This window comes from Emys orbicularis, chromosome 2 (genome assembly GCF_028017835.1).
Source record: "Emys orbicularis isolate rEmyOrb1 chromosome 2, rEmyOrb1.hap1, whole genome shotgun sequence".
NCBI lineage: Eukaryota > Metazoa > Chordata > Testudines > Emydidae > Emys > Emys orbicularis.
In genome coordinates, this window is record NC_088684.1 from 168,798,508 (window position 1) to 168,819,545 (window position 21,038).

A 21,038-nucleotide genomic window follows, 5' to 3' on the forward strand; every position below is an offset into this window, starting at 1 on the left:
ATAGGAAACCTCACCCTAGGGTCAGGAACCACACCCAGAGGAATCCTAACCCTAGGGCGGGAAGCCCTGACCATAGCAATGCAATCCTAACTCCAAGAGGCCTACCGCTAGGAACCTTAATCTTATCTCCAAGTGGCTTTTCCATAGGAACCCTAACTCTGAGATGGGGAACCCTACCCATAGGAACCCTAACCCTACGGCGGGGAGCGCTATCAAGAGGTACCGTAACTATAACTCCAAGTTGCCTACCCGTAGGAACCAAAACTCTCAGCCCATTCCCATAGAAACCCATCACCAACTCCAAGTGGCCTACGCATAGGAACACTAACCCTATGGTGAGGAGCCCTAGCTATAAGAATCCTAACACTAGCGCGGGGAGTTCTCCCCATAGAAACCGACATCCTAACGCTAAGTGGCATACTCACCGAACCCTAAGCCTAGGGCGGGAAGCCGAAATCTTCAGAGCCCTAACCCTAACGCCAGATGAGAGCGATTGTTAGGTGCATAGACAAATTCGCGCTGAAAACTGTGGGTTTTCAAGCAATATTTTGCCTATAGCTGATCCAAAATTGATCATTTTTGTGTTTTTCAAAGAAAAAGGAATTTGTAAAAACTATATTTTTTTGGAAAAGCCATATTTCGGAGAAAAGGCTTCAATCACTGTGTTTACGAAGCTTATCGTAAAACATTCTTTTCCCCATTAAAAACGCTTTTCCAATGAGAAAGAATACAGTGGAAAATATTTTACTAAGCGAGCACCAATTGGCAAGAAAATAGTGTTTTTTTTGGTTTCAAAAGCTGTTTTTCAGTCCGTAAAGAATTAATTCTTTTGATCAAAAAGGGGTCGATTTCACTGAAATCTGATTTCCTTCGACTCTTCCCCCCAGCTTTCTAGCGGCACAATAATTTCTTTTAAGAAAATTGTTTTGATGAGACTTCGTTTTCTTTTCAGGGAAAAAAGAGTTCTTTCCTGCAAAAGTTGATCCTTTTTCTCCCCGAAATTGATTTTCCATGTAAATATCGTTTAACAAGTTCCTTTTTCTTTTTCAACAGAGAAAGGCACTTACTCCTTTTCTCCCCAAAATTGACTTGAAGAGTAAATATCGATTAACGAGTTCCATTTTTATTGGAAGACGTTACTGTGCGGAGAGAAAGCTTGGGAAAAGTGTATTCAGTGGAGGGAATAGACATTTCAGCCAAAACTTTAGCCTTTGTTATCAAAAACGTCTAGAAACTCTTTTGGTACAGCAAATCAGCTTTTTAGAGAAAACCGAGATTTTGCCTGCAGCGGTTGATTTTTTATCTAGGAGAGCCCATAAAACAGCCTTATTTTTTTTCATTGCAAAGGCGTTTTTAAGTAAAAGTACTATGTTTTGCTCCTCTGAGTGTGACATTTTCTTCTACAAATTGACTTTCCAGTTAATTATGGTTTCAGAGAGTCCTCCTTGGTTGCCAAAAGATAACAACATTTTCTTTTTGATGGAAAAAATGCTTGCGAAACCTCTTGTTTTTTCACCCACACTTTTTCGATCCCAATTTCTTCATGGACCTACAAAGGGCTTAATAATTACTATTTTATTATTTGGCCCAAAGCAAACTTATCCGGAAGAGCCCCCTCCTCTTGTCCGTTTGTGTGAGCTAGTCTTTCGGGGCCCAATCTGGTAGGTGAACTCCTTACTGGATCGGAACCCACAAGCAAATTAGGTAGAGGGATGCCACATTTCCCCCGGGTTGTGCATTCTTCGGCGGTTTAAGCATCAAATACTGGGGATGGGGCTGCACTGCACAGGCATCTCGGGACACTTCACTGCAAAAATGTAGGTGCCAAGCGAGCTTTAGAACCTACGCGGATAGGCAGCAGCTGAAGAGGAGTATTAAATACTCTGGTATTTAAGTGCCTAAAGTGGCAGTGACGCTAGCTCAAGGAGCGACAACCAGGCGTCAGGTAGTATCTCGACCTCAATAATGGAAGAAAAGCTGTTTTGAAAGCTCAGTGATAGGTTCATGACAGACATCAATTAAGATGCAAAAGCTGCAAAGACTAACCCTAACACCAATTGCCCAAGTCCTAGGGACTCTAACCCTAGGACAGGGAGCCCCAACTATAGGAATCCTGGCACTAATTCCAAGTGGCCTACACATAAGACCCCCCCCCCCAACCTTATCTCCAAGTCGCCTACGCAAAGGCAGCCTAACTATGACTGCAAGGGTCCAACCCATAGGAACCCTCATGCGAAGGTGGGGAGCTGTCGCCGTAGGAACCCAAACCCTGTCAGGGAGCCCTACCCATAGAAACAGTAATCCTATGGTTAGAAACCCTATGGCCTAGGAACACTAGCCCTATGGTGGGGAGCCCTAAATAACACTAGGACGGGCCTACCCATAGAAATCCAGTCCTAACTCCAAGCGGCCAAGCGATAGGAGCCCTAAGCTTATGTACACGTGGCCTTCCAATAGGAACCCTAACTCTATGGCGGGGATCCCTACACATAAGGCACACTAATCCTAGGGCCGGGAGCCCTACCCAGAGGAACCCTAACTCTATTTCCAAGTGGCCTACCGAGAGGAGCCCTAACCTTATTTCCATGTAGCTTACCTCTAGAAACCCCAACCGTGCCACAGGGAGCCCTCCCATAGCAACCCTAACCCTAGGGCTGGGAGCGCTAACTATAGGAATCCTAACCGTAAGGCAAAGTGGCCTACCCATAGTATCCCTAACCCTAAAGCCAAGTGGCCTACCTCTAGGAATCCAAACCCTAGGGGGTCCATACCCCTAGGAATTCTAAACCGAGGGCGAGGAGCCCTATCCATAGGAACCATAACTCTAACGCCAAGTGCCCTACCCAGAGGAAGCCTAACCCTAGGCTGGGAGCCCCAGCCATAGGTAGCTTAACCCTTACTACGTGTCTCCTACCCACAGTAACTCTAAGCCTAGAGCGGGGTGCACTACCTATAGGAACCTTAAGCATAGCGCCGGGAGCCCAAGCTCTAGTAAACGTAACCCGAGGGTGGGGAGCCCTGGCCCCAGCAACCCTATCCCTACAGTGGGGAACCCTGCCCAGAGGAACCATAAACTTAATGCTAAGTGACATGACATAGGAACCGAACCCGAACTCAAACAGGCCAAGCCATGCAAACACTAACCCTAACACAACGTGGCCAAACCCTAGGACCCCTAACCTATGGCAGGGAGCCATACCCATAGGAACTCTAACCCTAGGGCGGGAATCCCTACTCATAAGACTTCTCACCCTAACGCCGAGTGGCCTACCGATAATAGCCATAATCCTAACTCCAACTGGCCTATCCATAGGAACCCTAACCCTAACACTAAGTGGCCTACCTATAGGAAACCTCACCCTAGGGTCAGGAACCCCACCCAGAGGAATCCTAACCCTAGGGCGGGAAGCCCTGACCATAGCAACGCAATCCTAACTCCAAGAAGCCTACCGCTAGGGACCTTAATCTTATCTCCAAGTGGCTTTTCCATAGGAACCCTAACCCTAGGCGGGGAGCGCTATCAAGAGGAACCGTAACTATAACTCCAAGTTGCCTTCCCGTAGGAACCAAAACTCTAAGCCCATTCCCATAGAAACCATCACCGACTCCAAGTGGCCTACGCATAGGAACACTAACCCTATGGTGAGGAGCCCTAGCTATAAGAATCCTAACACTAGCGCGGGGAGTTCTCCCCATAGAAACCGACATCCTAACGCTAAGTGGCATACTCACCGAACCCTAAGCCTAGGGCGGGAAGCCGAAATCTTAAGAGCCCTAACCCTAACGCCAGATGAGAGCGATTGTTAGGTGCATAGACAAATTCGCGCTGAAAACTGTGGGTAAAAAAAGGAAGTGGTTTCTCAAGCAATATTTTGCCTATAGTTGATCCAAAATTGATCCTTTTTGTGTTTTTCAAAGGAAATGGAATTTGTAAAAACTATATTTTTCTTGGAAAAGCCATATTTCGGAGAAAAGGCTTCAAACACTGTGTTTACGAAGCTTATACGTAAAACATTCTTTTTCCCATTAAAAACGCTTTTCCAATGAGAAAGAATACAGTTGAAAATATTTTACTAAGCGAGCACCAATTGGCAAGAAAATAGGTTTTTTTTGGTTTCAAAAGCTGTTTTTCAGTCCGTAAAGAATTAATTCTTTTGATCAAAAAGGGGTCGATTTCACTGAAATCTGATTTCCTTCGACCCTTCCCCCCAGCTTTCTAGCGGCACAATAATTTCTTTTAAGAAAATTGTTTTGATGAGACTTCGTTTTCTTTTCAGGGAAAAAAGAGTTCTTTCCTGCAAAAGTTGATCCTTTTTCTCCCCGAAATTGATTTTCCATGTAAATATCGTTTAACAAGTTCCTTTTTCTTTTTCAACAGAGAAAGGCACTTACTCCTTTTCTCCCCAAAATTGACTTGAAGAGTAAATATCGATTAACGAGTTCCATTTTTATTGGAAGACGTTACTGTGCGGAGAGAAAGCTTGGGAAAAGTTATTCAGTGGAGGGAATAGACATTTCAGCCAAAACTTTAGCTTTTGTTATCAAAAACGTCTAGAAACTCTTTTGGTACAGCAAATCAGCTTTTTAGAGAAAACCGAGATTTTGCCTGCAGCGGTTGATTTTTCATCTAGGAGAACCCATAAAACAGCATTTTTTTTTTTCATTGCAAAGGCGTTTTTAAGTAAAAGTACTATGTTTTGCTCCTCTGAGTGTGACATTTTCTTCTAAAAATTGACTTTCCAGTTAATTATGGTTTCAGAGAGTCCTCCTTGGTTGCCAAAAGATAACATTTTCTTTTTGATGGAAAAAATGCTTGCGAAACCTCTTGTTTTTTCACTCACAGTTTTTCGATCCAAATTTCTTCATGGACCTACAAAGGGCTTAATAATTACTATTTTATTATTTGGCCCAAAGCAAACTTATCCGGAAGAGCCCCCTCCTCTTGTCCGTTTGCGTGAGCTAGTCTTTCGGGGCCCAATCTGGTAGGTGAACTCCTTACTGGATCGGAACCCACAAGCAAATTAGGTAGAGGGATGCCACATTTCCCCCGGGTTGTGCATTCTTCGGCGGTTTAAGCATCAAATACTGGGGATGGGGCTGCACTGCACAGGCATCTCGGGACACTTCACTGCAAAAATGTAGGTGCCAAGCGAGCTTTAGAACCTACGCGGATAGGCAGCAGCTGAAGAGGAGTATTAAATACTCTGGTATTTAAGTGCCTAAAGTGGCAGTGACGCTAGCTCAAGGAGCGACAACCAGGCGTCAGGTAGTATCTCGACCTCAATAATGGAAGAAAAGCTGTTTTGAAAGCTCAGTGATAGGTTCATGACAGACATCAATTAAGATGCAAAAGCTGCAAAGACTAACCCTAACACCAATTGCCCAAGTCCTAGGGACTCTAACCCTAGGACAGGGAGCCCCAACTATAGGAATCCTGGCACTAATTCCAAGTGGCCTACACATAAGACCCCCCCCAACCTTATCTCCAAGTCGCCTACGCAAAGGTAGCCTAACTATGACTGCAAGGGTCCAACCCATAGGAACCCTCATGCGAAGGTGGGGAGCTGTCGCCGTAGGAACCCAAACCCTGTCAGGGAGCCCTACCCATAGAAACAGTAATCCTATGGTTAGAAACCCTATGGCCTAGGAACACTAGCCCTATGGTGGGGAGCCCTAAATAACACTAGGACGGGCCTACCCATAGAAATCCAGTCCTAACTCCAAGCGGCCAAGCGATAGGAGCCCTAAGCTTATGTACACGTGGCCTTCCAATAGGAACCCTAACTCTATGGCGGGGATCCCTACACATAAGGCACACTAATCCTAGGGCCGGGAGCCCTACCCAGAGGAACCCTAACTCTATTTCCAAGTGGCCTACCGAGAGGAGCCCTAACCTTATTTCCATGTAGCTTACCTCTAGAAACCCCAACCGTGCCACAGGGAGCCCTCCCATATCAACCCTAACCCTAGGGCTGGGAGCGCTAACTATAGGAATCCTAACCGTAAGGCAAAGTGGCCTACCCATAGTATCCCTAACCCTAAAGCCAAGTGGCCTACCTCTAGGAATCCAAACCCTAGGGGGTCCATACCCCTAGGAATTCTAAACCGAGGGCGAGGAGCCCTATCCATAGGAACCATAACTCTAACGCCAAGTGCCCTACCCAGAGGAAGCCTAACCCTAGGCTGGGAGCCCCAGCCATAGGTAGCTTAACCCTTACTACGTGTCTCCTACCCACAGTAACTCTAAGCCTAGAGCGGGGTGCACTACCTATAGGAACCTTAAGCATAGCGCCGGGAGCCCAAGCTCTAGTAAACGTAACCCGAGGGTGGGGAGCCCTGGCCCCAGCAACCCTATCCCTACAGTGGGGAACCCTGCCCAGAGGAACCATAAACTTAATGCTAAGTGACATGACATAGGAACCGAACCCGAACTCAAACAGGCCAAGCCATGCAAACACTAACCCTAACACAACGTGGCCAAACCCTAGGACCCCTAACCTATGGCAGGGAGCCATACCCATAGGAACTCTAACCCTAGGGCGGGAATCCCTACTCATAAGACTTCTCACCCTAACGCCGAGTGGCCTACCGATAATAGCCATAATCCTAACTCCAACTGGCCTATCCATAGGAACCCTAACCCTAACACTAAGTGGCCTACCTATAGGAAACCTCACCCTAGGGTCAGGAACCCCACCCAGAGGAATCCTAACCCTAGGGCGGGAAGCCCTGACCATAGCAATGCAATCCTAACTCCAAGAGGCCTACCGCTAGGAACCTTAATCTTATCTCCAAGTGGCTTTTCCATAGGAACCCTAACTCTGAGATGGGGAACCCTACCCATAGGAACCCTAACCCTACGGCGGGGAGCGCTATCAAGAGGTACCGTAACTATAACTCCAAGTTGCCTACTCGTAGGAACCAAAACTCTCAGCCCATTCCCATAGAAACCCATCACCAACTCCAAGTGGCCTACGCATAGGAACACTAACCCTATGGTGAGGAGCCCTAGCTATAAGAATCCTAACACTAGCGCGGGGAGTTCTCCCCATAGAAACCGACATCCTAACGCTAAGTGGCATACTCACCGAACCCTAAGCCTAGGGCGGGAAGCCGAAATCTTCAGAGCCCTAACCCTAACGCCAGATGAGAGCGATTGTTAGGTGCATAGACAAATTCGCGCTGAAAACTGTGGGTTTTCAAGCAATATTTTGCCTATAGCTGATCCAAAATTGATCATTTTTGTGTTTTTCAAAGAAAAAGGAATTTGTAAAAACTATATTTTTTTGGAAAAGCCATATTTCGGAGAAAAGGCTTCAATCACTGTGTTTACGAAGCTTATCGTAAAACATTCTTTTCCCCATTAAAAACGCTTTTCCAATGAGAAAGAATACAGTGGAAAATATTTTACTAAGCGAGCACCAATTGGCAAGAAAATAGTGTTTTTTTTGGTTTCAAAAGCTGTTTTTCAGTCCGTAAAGAATTAATTCTTTTGATCAAAAAGGGGTCGATTTCACTGAAATCTGATTTCCTTCGACTCTTCCCCCCAGCTTTCTAGCGGCACAATAATTTCTTTTAAGAAAATTGTTTTGATGAGACTTCGTTTTCTTTTCAGGGAAAAAAGAGTTCTTTCCTGCAAAAGTTGATCCTTTTTCTCCCCGAAATTGATTTTCCATGTAAATATCGTTTAACAAGTTCCTTTTTCTTTTTCAACAGAGAAAGGCACTTACTCCTTTTCTCCCCAAAATTGACTTGAAGAGTAAATATCGATTAACGAGTTCCATTTTTATTGGAAGACGTTACTGTGCGGAGAGAAAGCTTGGGAAAAGTGTATTCAGTGGAGGGAATAGACATTTCAGCCAAAACTTTAGCCTTTGTTATCAAAAACGTCTAGAAACTCTTTTGGTACAGCAAATCAGCTTTTTAGAGAAAACCGAGATTTTGCCTGCAGCGGTTGATTTTTTATCTAGGAGAGCCCATAAAACAGCCTTATTTTTTTTCATTGCAAAGGCGTTTTTAAGTAAAAGTACTATGTTTTGCTCCTCTGAGTGTGACATTTTCTTCTACAAATTGACTTTCCAGTTAATTATGGTTTCAGAGAGTCCTCCTTGGTTGCCAAAAGATAACAACATTTTCTTTTTGATGGAAAAAATGCTTGCGAAACCTCTTGTTTTTTCACCCACACTTTTTCGATCCCAATTTCTTCATGGACCTACAAAGGGCTTAATAATTACTATTTTATTATTTGGCCCAAAGCAAACTTATCCGGAAGAGCCCCCTCCTCTTGTCCGTTTGTGTGAGCTAGTCTTTCGGGGCCCAATCTGGTAGGTGAACTCCTTACTGGATCGGAACCCACAAGCAAATTAGGTAGAGGGATGCCACATTTCCCCCGGGTTGTGCATTCTTCGGCGGTTTAAGCATCAAATACTGGGGATGGGGCTGCAGTGCACAGGCATCTCGGGACACTTCACTGCAAAAATGTAGGTGCCAAGCGAGCTTTAGAACCTACGCGGATAGGCAGCAGCTGAAGAGGAGTATTAAATACTCTGGTATTTAAGTGCCTAAAGTGGCAGTGACGCTAGCTCAAGGAGCGACAACCAGTCGTCAGGTAGTATCTCGACCTCAATAATGGAAGAAAAGCTGTTTTGAAAGCTCAGTGATAGGTTCATGACAGACATCAAGTAAGATGCAACAGCTGCAAAGACTAACCCTAACACCAATTGCCCAAGTCCTAGGGACTCTAACCCTAGGACAGGGAGCCCCAACTATAGGAATCCTGGCACTAATTCCAAGTGGCCTACACATAAGACCCCCCCCCCCAACCTTATCTCCAAGTCGCCTACGCAAAGGCAGCCTAACTATGACTGCAAGGGTCCAACCCATAGGAACTCTCATGCGAAGGTGGGGAGCTGTCGCCGTAGGAACCCAAACCCTGTCAGGGAGCCCTACCCATAGAAACAGTAATCCTATGGTTAGAAACCCTATGGCCTAGGAACACTAGCCCTATGGTGGGGAGCCCTAAATAACACTAGGACTGGGAGGCCTACCCATAGAAATCCAGTCCTAACTCCAAGCGGCCAAGCGATAGGAGCCCTAAGCTTATGTACACGTGGCCTTCCAATAGGAACCCTAACTCTATGGCGGGGATCCCTACACATAAGGCACACTAATCCTAGGGCCGGGAGCCCTACCCAGAGGAACCCTAACTCTATTTCCAAGTGGCCTACCGAGAGGAGCCCTAACCTTATTTCCATGTAGCTTACCTCTAGAAACCCCAGCCGTGCCACAGGGAGCCCTCCCATATCAACCCTAACCCTAGGGCTGGGAGCGCTAACTATAGGAATCCTAACCGTAAGGCAAAGTGGCCTACCCATAGTATCCCTAACCCTAAAGCCAAGTGGCCTACCTCTAGGAATCCAAACCCTAGGTGGTCCATACCCCTAGGAATTCTAAACCGAGGGCGAGGAGCCCTATCCATAGGAACCATAACTCTAACGCCAAGTGACCTACCCAGAGGAAGCCTAACCCTAGGCTGGGAGCCCCAGCCATAGGTAGCTTAACCCTTACTACGTGTCTCCTACCCACAGTAACTCTAAGCCTAGAGCGGGGTGCACTACCTATAGGAACCTTAAGCATAGCGCCGGGAGCCCAAGCTCTAGTAAACGTAACCCGAGGGTGGGGAGCCCTGGCCCCAGCAACCCTATCCCTACAGTGGGGAACCCTGCCCAGAGGAACCATAAACTTAATGCTAAGTGACATGACATAGGAACCGAACCCGAACTCAAACAGGCCAAGCCATGCAAACACTAACCCTAACACAACGTGGCCAAACCCTAGGACCCCTAACCTATGGCAGGGAGCCATACCCATAGGAACTCTAACCCTAGGGCGGGAATCCCTACTCATAAGACTTCTCACCCTAACGCCGAGTGGCCTACCGATAATAGCCATAATCCTAACTCCAACTGGCCTATCCATAGGAACCCTAACCCTAACACTAAGTGGCCTACCTATAGGAAACCTCACCCTAGGGTCAGGAACCCCACCCAGAGGAATCCTAACCCTAGGGCGGGAAGCCCTGACCATAGCAACGCAATCCTAATTCCAAGAAGCCTACCGCTAGGGACCTTAATCTTATCTCCAAGTGGCTTTTCCATAGGAACCCTAACTCTGAGATGGGGAACCCTACCCATAGGAACCCTAACCCTACGGCGGGGAGCTCTATCAAGAGGTACCGTAACTATAACTCCAAGTTGCCTACCCGTAGGAACCAAAACTCTCAGCCCATTCCCATAGAAACCCATCACCAACTCCAAGTGGCCTACGCATAGGAACACTAACCCTATGGTGAGGAGCCCTAGCTATAAGAATCCTAACACTAGCGCGGGGAGTTCTCCCCATAGAAACCGACATCCTAACGCTAAGTGGCATACTCACCGAACCCTAAGCCTAGGGCGGGAAGCCGAAATCTTCAGAGCCCTAACCCTAACGCCAGATGAGAGCGATTGTTAGGTGCATAGACAAATTCGCGCTGAAAACTGTGGGTTTTCAAGCAATATTTTGCCTATAGCTGATCCAAAATTGATCATTTTTGTGTTTTTCAAAGAAAAAGGAATTTGTAAAAACTATATTTTTTTGGAAAAGCCATATTTCGGAGAAAAGGCTTCAATCACTGTGTTTACGAAGCTTATCGTAAAACATTCTTTTCCCCATTAAAAACGCTTTTCCAATGAGAAAGAATACAGTGGAAAATATTTTACTAAGCGAGCACCAATTGGCAAGAAAATAGTGTTTTTTTTGGTTTCAAAAGCTGTTTTTCAGTCCGTAAAGAATTAATTCTTTTGATCAAAAAGGGGTCGATTTCACTGAAATCTGATTTCCTTCGACTCTTCCCCCCAGCTTTCTAGCGGCACAATAATTTCTTTTAAGAAAATTGTTTTGATGAGACTTCGTTTTCTTTTCAGGGAAAAAAGAGTTCTTTCCTGCAAAAGTTGATCCTTTTTCTCCCCGAAATTGATTTTCCATGTAAATATCGTTTAACAAGTTCCTTTTTCTTTTTCAACAGAGAAAGGCACTTACTCCTTTTCTCCCCAAAATTGACTTGAAGAGTAAATATCGATTAACGAGTTCCATTTTTATTGGAAGACGTTACTGTGCGGAGAGAAAGCTTGGGAAAAGTGTATTCAGTGGAGGGAATAGACATTTCAGCCAAAACTTTAGCCTTTGTTATCAAAAACGTCTAGAAACTCTTTTGGTACAGCAAATCAGCTTTTTAGAGAAAACCGAGATTTTGCCTGCAGCGGTTGATTTTTTATCTAGGAGAGCCCATAAAACAGCCTTATTTTTTTTCATTGCAAAGGCGTTTTTAAGTAAAAGTACTATGTTTTGCTCCTCTGAGTGTGACATTTTCTTCTACAAATTGACTTTCCAGTTAATTATGGTTTCAGAGAGTCCTCCTTGGTTGCCAAAAGATAACAACATTTTCTTTTTGATGGAAAAAATGCTTGCGAAACCTCTTGTTTTTTCACCCACACTTTTTCGATCCCAATTTCTTCATGGACCTACAAAGGGCTTAATAATTACTATTTTATTATTTGGCCCAAAGCAAACTTATCCGGAAGAGCCCCCTCCTCTTGTCCGTTTGTGTGAGCTAGTCTTTCGGGGCCCAATCTGGTAGGTGAACTCCTTACTGGATCGGAACCCACAAGCAAATTAGGTAGAGGGATGCCACATTTCCCCCGGGTTGTGCATTCTTCGGCGGTTTAAGCATCAAATACTGGGGATGGGGCTGCACTGCACAGGCATCTCGGGACACTTCACTGCAAAAATGTAGGTGCCAAGCGAGCTTTAGAACCTACGCGGATAGGCAGCAGCTGAAGAGGAGTATTAAATACTCTGGTATTTAAGTGCCTAAAGTGGCAGTGACGCTAGCTCAAGGAGCGACAACCAGGCGTCAGGTAGTATCTCGACCTCAATAATGGAAGAAAAGCTGTTTTGAAAGCTCAGTGATAGGTTCATGACAGACATCAATTAAGATGCAAAAGCTGCAAAGACTAACCCTAACACCAATTGCCCAAGTCCTAGGGACTCTAACCCTAGGACAGGGAGCCCCAACTATAGGAATCCTGGCACTAATTCCAAGTGGCCTACACATAAGACCCCCCCCCCAACCTTATCTCCAAGTCGCCTACGCAAAGGCAGCCTAACTATGACTGCAAGGGTCCAACCCATAGGAACCCTCATGCGAAGGTGGGGAGCTGTCGCCGTAGGAACCCAAACCCTGTCAGGGAGCCCTACCCATAGAAACAGTAATCCTATGGTTAGAAACCCTATGGCCTAGGAACACTAGCCCTATGGTGGGGAGCCCTAAATAACACTAGGACGGGCCTACCCATAGAAATCCAGTCCTAACTCCAAGCGGCCAAGCGATAGGAGCCCTAAGCTTATGTACACGTGGCCTTCCAATAGGAACCCTAACTCTATGGCGGGGATCCCTACACATAAGGCACACTAATCCTAGGGCCGGGAGCCCTACCCAGAGGAACCCTAACTCTATTTCCAAGTGGCCTACCGAGAGGAGCCCTAACCTTATTTCCATGTAGCTTACCTCTAGAAACCCCAACCGTGCCACAGGGAGCCCTCCCATAGCAACCCTAACCCTAGGGCTGGGAGCGCTAACTATAGGAATCCTAACCGTAAGGCAAAGTGGCCTACCCATAGTATCCCTAACCCTAAAGCCAAGTGGCCTACCTCTAGGAATCCAAACCCTAGGGGGTCCATACCCCTAGGAATTCTAAACCGAGGGCGAGGAGCCCTATCCATAGGAACCATAACTCTAACGCCAAGTGCCCTACCCAGAGGAAGCCTAACCCTAGGCTGGGAGCCCCAGCCATAGGTAGCTTAACCCTTACTACGTGTCTCCTACCCACAGTAACTCTAAGCCTAGAGCGGGGTGCACTACCTATAGGAACCTTAAGCATAGCGCCGGGAGCCCAAGCTCTAGTAAACGTAACCCGAGGGTGGGGAGCCCTGGCCCCAGCAACCCTATCCCTACAGTGGGGAACCCTGCCCAGAGGAACCATAAACTTAATGCTAAGTGACATGACATAGGAACCGAACCCGAACTCAAACAGGCCAAGCCATGCAAACACTAACCCTAACACAACGTGGCCAAACCCTAGGACCCCTAACCTATGGCAGGGAGCCATACCCATAGGAACTCTAACCCTAGGGCGGGAATCCCTACTCATAAGACTTCTCACCCTAACGCCGAGTGGCCTACCGATAATAGCCATAATCCTAACTCCAACTGGCCTATCCATAGGAACCCTAACGCTAACACTAAGTGGCCTACCTATAGGAAACCTCACCCTAGGGTCAGGAACCCCACCCAGAGGAATCCTAACCCTAGGGCGGGAAGCCCTGACCATAGCAACGCAATCCTAACTCCAAGAAGCCTACCGCTAGGGACCTTAATCTTATCTCCAAGTGGCTTTTCCATAGGAACCCTAACCCTAGGCGGGGAGCGCTATCAAGAGGAACCGTAACTATAACTCCAAGTTGCCTTCCCGTAGGAACCAAAACTCTAAGCCCATTCCCATAGAAACCATCACCGACTCCAAGTGGCCTACGCATAGGAACACTAACCCTATGGTGAGGAGCCCTAGCTATAAGAATCCTAACACTAGCGCGGGGAGTTCTCCCCATAGAAACCGACATCCTAACGCTAAGTGGCATACTCACCGAACCCTAAGCCTAGGGCGGGAAGCCGAAATCTTAAGAGCCCTAACCCTAACGCCAGATGAGAGCGATTGTTAGGTGCATAGACAAATTCGCGCTGAAAACTGTGGGTAAAAAAAGGAAGTGGTTTCTCAAGCAATATTTTGCCTATAGTTGATCCAAAATTGATCCTTTTTGTGTTTTTCAAAGGAAATGGAATTTGTAAAAACTATATTTTTCTTGGAAAAGCCATATTTCGGAGAAAAGGCTTCAAACACTGTGTTTACGAAGCTTATACGTAAAACATGCTTTTTCCCATTAAAAACGCTTTTCCAATGAGAAAGAATACAGTTGAAAATATTTTACTAAGCGAGCACCAATTGGCAAGAAAATAGGTTTTTTTTGGTTTCAAAAGCTGTTTTTCAGTCCGTAAAGAATTAATTCTTTTGATCAAAAAGGGGTCGATTTCACTGAAATCTGATTTCCTTCGACCCTTCCCCCCAGCTTTCTAGCGGCACAATAATTTCTTTTAAGAAAATTGTTTTGATGAGACTTCGTTTTCTTTTCAGGGAAAAAAGAGTTCTTTCCTGCAAAAGTTGATCCTTTTTCTCCCCGAAATTGATTTTCCATGTAAATATCGTTTAACAAGTTCCTTTTTCTTTTTCAACAGAGAAAGGCACTTACTCCTTTTCTCCCCAAAATTGACTTGAAGAGTAAATATCGATTAACGAGTTCCATTTTTATTGGAAGACGTTACTGTGCGGAGAGAAAGCTTGGGAAAAGTTATTCAGTGGAGGGAATAGACATTTCAGCCAAAACTTTAGCTTTTGTTATCAAAAACGTCTAGAAACTCTTTTGGTACAGCAAATCAGCTTTTTAGAGAAAACCGAGATTTTGCCTGCAGCGGTTGATTTTTCATCTAGGAGAACCCATAAAACAGCATTTTTTTTTTCATTGCAAAGGCGTTTTTAAGTAAAAGTACTATGTTTTGCTCCTCTGAGTGTGACATTTTCTTCTAAAAATTGACTTTCCAGTTAATTATGGTTTCAGAGAGTCCTCCTTGGTTGCCAAAAGATAACATTTTCTTTTTGATGGAAAAAATGCTTGCGAAACCTCTTGTTTTTTCACTCACAGTTTTTCGATCCAAATTTCTTCATGGACCTACAAAGGGCTTAATAATTACTATTTTATTATTTGGCCCAAAGCAAACTTATCCGGAAGAGCCCCTCCTCTTGTCCGTTTGCGTGAGCTAGTCTTTCGGGGCCCAATCTGGTAGGTGAACTCCTTACTGGATCGGAACCCACAAGCAAATTAGGTAGAGGGATGCCACATTTCCCCCGGGTTGTGCATTCTTCGGCGGTTTAAGCATCAAATACTGGGGATGGGGCTGCACTGCACAGGCATCTCGGGACACTTCACTGCAAAAATGTAGGTGCCAAGCGAGCTTTAGAACCTACGCGGATAGGCAGCAGCTGAAGAGGAGTATTAAATACTCTGGTATTTAAGTGCCTAAAGTGGCAGTGACGCTAGCTCAAGGAGCGACAACCAGGCGTCAGGTAGTATCTCGACCTCAATAATGGAAGAAAAGCTGTTTTGAAAGCTCAGTGATAGGTTCATGACAGACATCAATTAAGATGCAAAAGCTGCAAAGACTAACCCTAACACCAATTGCCCAAGTCCTAGGGACTCTAACCCTAGGACAGGGAGCCCCAACTATAGGAATCCTGGCACTAATTCCAAGTGGCCTACACATAAGACCCCCCCCCAACCTTATCTCCAAGTCGCCTACGCAAAGGTAGCCTAACTATGACTGCAAGGGTCCAACCCATAGGAACCCTCATGCGAAGGTGGGGAGCTGTCGCCGTAGGAACCCAAACCCTGTCAGGGAGCCCTACCCATAGAAACAGTAATCCTATGGTTAGAAACCCTATGGCCTAGGAACACTAGCCCTATGGTGGGGAGCCCTAAATAACACTAGGACGGGCCTACCCATAGAAATCCAGTCCTAACTCCAAGCGGCCAAGCGATAGGAGCCCTAAGCTTATGTACACGTGGCCTTCCAATAGGAACCCTAACTCTATGGCGGGGATCCCTACACATAAGGCACACTAATCCTAGGGCCGGGAGCCCTACCCAGAGGAACCCTAACTCTATTTCCAAGTGGCCTACCGAGAGGAGCCCTAACCTTATTTCCATGTAGCTTACCTCTAGAAACCCCAACCGTGCCACAGGGAGCCCTCCCATAGCAACCCTAACCCTAGGGCTGGGAGCGCTAACTATAGGAATCCTAACCGTAAGGCAAAGTGGCCTACCCATAGTATCCCTAACCCTAAAGCCAAGTGGCCTACCTCTAGGAATCCAAACCCTAGGGGGTCCATACCCCTAGGAATTCTAAACCGAGGGCGAGGAGCCCTATCCATAGGAACCATAACTCTAACGCCAAGTGCCCTACCCAGAGGAAGCCTAACCCTAGGCTGGGAGCCCCAGCCATAGGTAGCTTAACCCTTACTACGTGTCTCCTACCCACAGTAACTCTAAGCCTAGAGCGGGGTGCACTACCTATAGGAACCTTAAGCATAGCGCCGGGAGCCCAAGCTCTAGTAAACGTAACCCGAGGGTGGGGAGCCCTGGCCCCAGCAACCCTATCCCTACAGTGGGGAACCCTGCCCAGAGGAACCATAAACTTAATGCTAAGTGACATGACATAGGAACCGAACCCGAACTCAAACAGGCCAAGCCATGCAAACACTAACCCTAACACAACGTGGCCAAACCCTAGGACCCCTAACCTATGGCAGGGAGCCATACCCATAGGAACTCTAACCCTAGGGCGGGAATCCCTACTCATAAGACTTCTCACCCTAACGCCGAGTGGCCTACCGATAATAGCCATAATCCTAACTCCAACTGGCCTATCCATAGGAACCCTAACCCTAACACTAAGTGGCCTACCTATAGGAAACCTCACCCTAGGGTCAGGAACCCCACCCAGAGGAATCCTAACCCTAGGGCGGGAAGCCCTGACCATAGCAACGCAATCCTAACTCCAAGAAGCCTACCGCTAGGGACCTTAATCTTATCTCCAAGTGGCTTTTCCATAGGAACCCTAACCCTAGGCGGGGAGCGCTATCAAGAGGAACCGTAACTATAACTCCAAGTTGCCTTCCCGTAGGAACCAAAACTCTAAGCCCATTCCCATAGAAACCATCACCGACTCCAAGTGGCCTACGCATAGGAACACTAACCCTATGGTGAGGAGCCCTAGCTATAAGAATCCTAACACTAGCGCGGGGAGTTCTCCCCATAGAAACCGACATCCTAACGCTAAGTGGCATACTCACCGAACCCTAAGCCTAGGGCGGGAAGCCGAAATCTTCAGAGCCCTAACCCTAACGCCAGATGAGAGCGATTGTTAGGTGCATAGACAAATTCGCGCTGAAAACTGTGGGTAAAAAAAGGAAGTGGTTTCTCAAGCAATATTTTGCCTATAGCTGATCCAAAATTGATCCTTTTTGTGTTTTTCAAAGGAAATGGAATGTGTAAAAACTATATTTTTCTTGGAAAAGCCATATTTCGGAGAAAAGGCTTCAAACACTGTGTTTACGAAGCTTATACGTAAAACATTCTTTTTCCCATTAAAAACGCTTTTCCAATGAGAAAGAATACAGTTGAAAATATTTTACTAAGCGAGCACCAATTGGCAAGAAAATAGGTTTTTTTTTGTTTCAAAAGCTGTTTTTCAGTCCGTAAAGAATTAATTCTTTTGATCAAAAAGGGGTCGATTTCACTGAAATCTGTTTTCCTTCGACTGAAACCTCTTCCCCCCAGCTTTCTAGGAGCACAATAATTTCTCTTAAGAAAATTGTTTTGATGAGACTTCGTTTTCTTTTCAGGGAAAAAAGAGTTCTTTCCTGCAAAAGTTGATCCTTTTTCTCCCCGAAATTGATTTTCCATGTAAATATCGTTTAACAAGTTCCTTTTTCTTTTTCAACAGAGAAAGGCACTTACTCATTTTCTCCCCAAAATTGACTTGAAGAGTAAATATCGATTAACGAGTTCCATTTTTATTGGAAGACGTTACTGTGCGGAGAGAAAGCTTGGGAAAAGTGTATTCAGTGGAGGGAATAGACATTTCAGCCAAAACTTTAGCCTTTGTTATCAAAAACGTCTAGAAACTCTTTTGGTACAGCAAATCAGCTTTTTAGAGAAAACCGAGATTTTGCCTGCAGCGGTTGATTTTTTATCTAGGAGAGCCCATAAAACAGCCTTATTTTTTTTCATTGCAAAGGCGTTTTAAGTAAAAGTACTATGTTTTGCTCCTCTGAGTGTGACATTTTCTTCTACAAATTGACTTTCCAGTTAATTATGGTTTCAGAGAGTCCTCCTTGGTTGCCAAAAGATAACAACATTTTCTTTTTGATGGAAAAAATGCTTGCGAAACCTCTTGTTTTTTCACCCACACTTTTTCGATCCAAATTTCTTCATGGACCTACAAAGGGCTTAATAATTACTATTTTATTATTTGGCCCAAAGCAAACTTATCCGGAAGAGCCCCCTCCTCTTGTCCGTTTGTGTGAGCTAGTCTTTCGGGGCCCAATCTGGTAGGTGAACTCCTTACTGGATCGGAACCCACAAGCAAATTAGGTAGAGGGATGCCACATTTCCCCCGGGTTGTGCATTCTTCGGCGGTTTAAGCATCAAATACTGGGGATGGGGCTGCACTGCACAGGCATCTCGGGACACTTCACTGCAAAAATGTAGGTGCCAAGCGAGCTTTAGAACCTACGCGGATAGGCAGCAGCTGAAGAGGAGTATTAAATACTCTGGTATTTAAGTGCCTAAAGTGGCAGTGACGCTAGCTCAAGGAGCGACAACCAGTCGTCAGGTAGTATCTCGACCTCAATAATGGAAGAAAAGCTGTTTTGAAAGCTCAGTGATAGGTTCATGACAGACATCAAGTAAGATGCAACAGCTGCAAAGACTAACCCTAACACCAATTGCCCAAGTCCTAGGGACTCTAACCCTAGGACAGGGAGCCCCAACTATAGGAATCCTGGCACTAATTCCAAGTGGCCTACACATAAGACCCCCCCCCCAACCTTATCTCCAAGTCGCCTACGCAAAGGCAGCCTAACTATGACTGCAAGGGTCCAACCCATAGGAACCCTCATGCGAAGGTGGGGAGCTGTCGCCGTAGGAACCCAAACCCTGTCAGGGAGCCCTACCCATAGAAACAGTAATCCTATGGTTAGAAACCCTATGGCCTAGGAACACTAGCCCTATGGTGGGGAGCCCTAAATAACACTAGGACGGGCCTACCCATAGAAATCCAGTCCTAACTCCAAGCGGCCAAGCGATAGGAGCCCTAAGCTTATGTACACGTGGCCTTCCAATAGGAACCCTAACTCTATGGCGGGGATCCCTACACATAAGGCACACTAATCCTAGGGCCGGGAGCCCTACCCAGAGGAACCCTAACTCTATTTCCAAGTGGCCTACCGAGAGGAGCCCTAACCTTATTTCCATGTAGCTTACCTCTAGAAACCCCAGCCGTGCCACAGGGAGCCCTCCCATATCAACCCTAACCCTAGGGCTGGGAGCGCTAACTATAGGAATCCTAACCGTAAGGCAAAGTGGCCTACCCATAGTATCCCTAACCCTAAAGCCAAGTGGCCTACCTCTAGGAATCCAAACCCTAGGTGGTCCATACCCCTAGGAATTCTAAACCGAGGGCGAGGAGCCCTATCCATAGGAACCATAACTCTAACGCCAAGTGACCTACCCAGAGGAAGCCTAACCCTAGGCTGGGAGCCCCAGCCATAGGTAGCTTAACCCTTACTACGTGTCTCCTACCCACAGTAACTCTAAGCCTAGAGCGGGGTGCACTACCTATAGGAACCTTAAGCATAGCGCCGGGAGCCCAAGCTCTAGTAAACGTAACCCGAGGGTGGGGAGCCCTGGCCCCAGCAACCCTATCCCTACAGTGGGGAACCCTGCCCAGAGGAACCATAAACTTAATGCTAAGTGACATGACATAGGAACCGAACCCGAACTCAAACAGGCCAAGCCATGCAAACACTAACCCTAACACAACGTGGCCAAACCCTAGGACCCCTAACCTATGGCAGGGAGCCATACCCATAGGAACTCTAACCCTAGGGCGGGAATCCCTACTCATAAGACTTCTAACCCTAACGCCGAGTGGCCTACCGATAATAGCCATAATCCTAACTCCAACTGGCCTATCCATAGGAACCCTAACCCTAACACTAAGTGGCCTACCTATAGGAAACCTCACCCTAGGGTCAGGAACCACACCCAGAGGAATCCTAACCCTAGGGCGGGAAGCTCTGACCATAGCAACGCAATCCTAATTCCAAGAAGCCTACCGCTAGGGACCTTAATCTTATCTCCAAGTGGCTTTTCCATAGGAACCCTAACCCTAGGCGGGGAGCGCTATCAAGAGGAACCGTAACTATAACTCCAAGTTGCCTTCCCGTAGGAACCAAAACTCTAAGCCCATTCCCATAGAAACCATCACCGACTCCAAGTGGCCTACGCATAGGAACACTAACCCTATGGTGAGGAGCCCTAGCTATAAGAATCCTAACACTAGCGCGGGGAGTTCTCCCCATAGAAACCGACATCCTAACGCTAAGTGGCATACTCACCGAACCCTAAGCCTAGGGCGGGAAGCCGAAATCTTAAGAGCCCTAACCCTAACGCCAGATGAGAGCGATTGTTAGGTGCATAGACAAATTCGCGCTGAAAACTGTGGGTAAAAAAAGGAAGTGGTTTCTCAAGCAATATTTTGCCTATAGTTGATCCAAAATTGATCCTTTTTGTGTTTTTCAAAGGCAATGGAATTTGTAAAAACTATATTTTTCTTGGAAAAGCCATATTTCGGAGAAAAGGCTTCAAACACTGTGTTTACGAAGCTTATACGTAAAACATTCTTTTTCCCATTAAAAACGCTTTTCCAATGAGAAAGAATACAGTTGAAAATATTTTACTAAGCGAGCACCAATTGGCAAGAAAATAGGTTTTTTTTGGTTTCAAAAGCTGTTTTTCAGTCCGTAAAGAATTAATTCTTTTGATCAAAAAGGGGTCGATTTCACTGAAATCTGATTTCCTTCGACTCTTCCCCCCAGCTTTCTAGCGGCACAATAATTTCTTTTAAGAAAATTGTTTTGATGAGACTTCGATTTCTTTTCAGGGAAAAAAGAGTTCTTTCCTGCAAAAGTTGATCCTTTTTCTCCCCGAAATTGATTTTCCATGTAAATATCGTTTAACAAGTTCCTTTTTCTTTTTCAACAGAG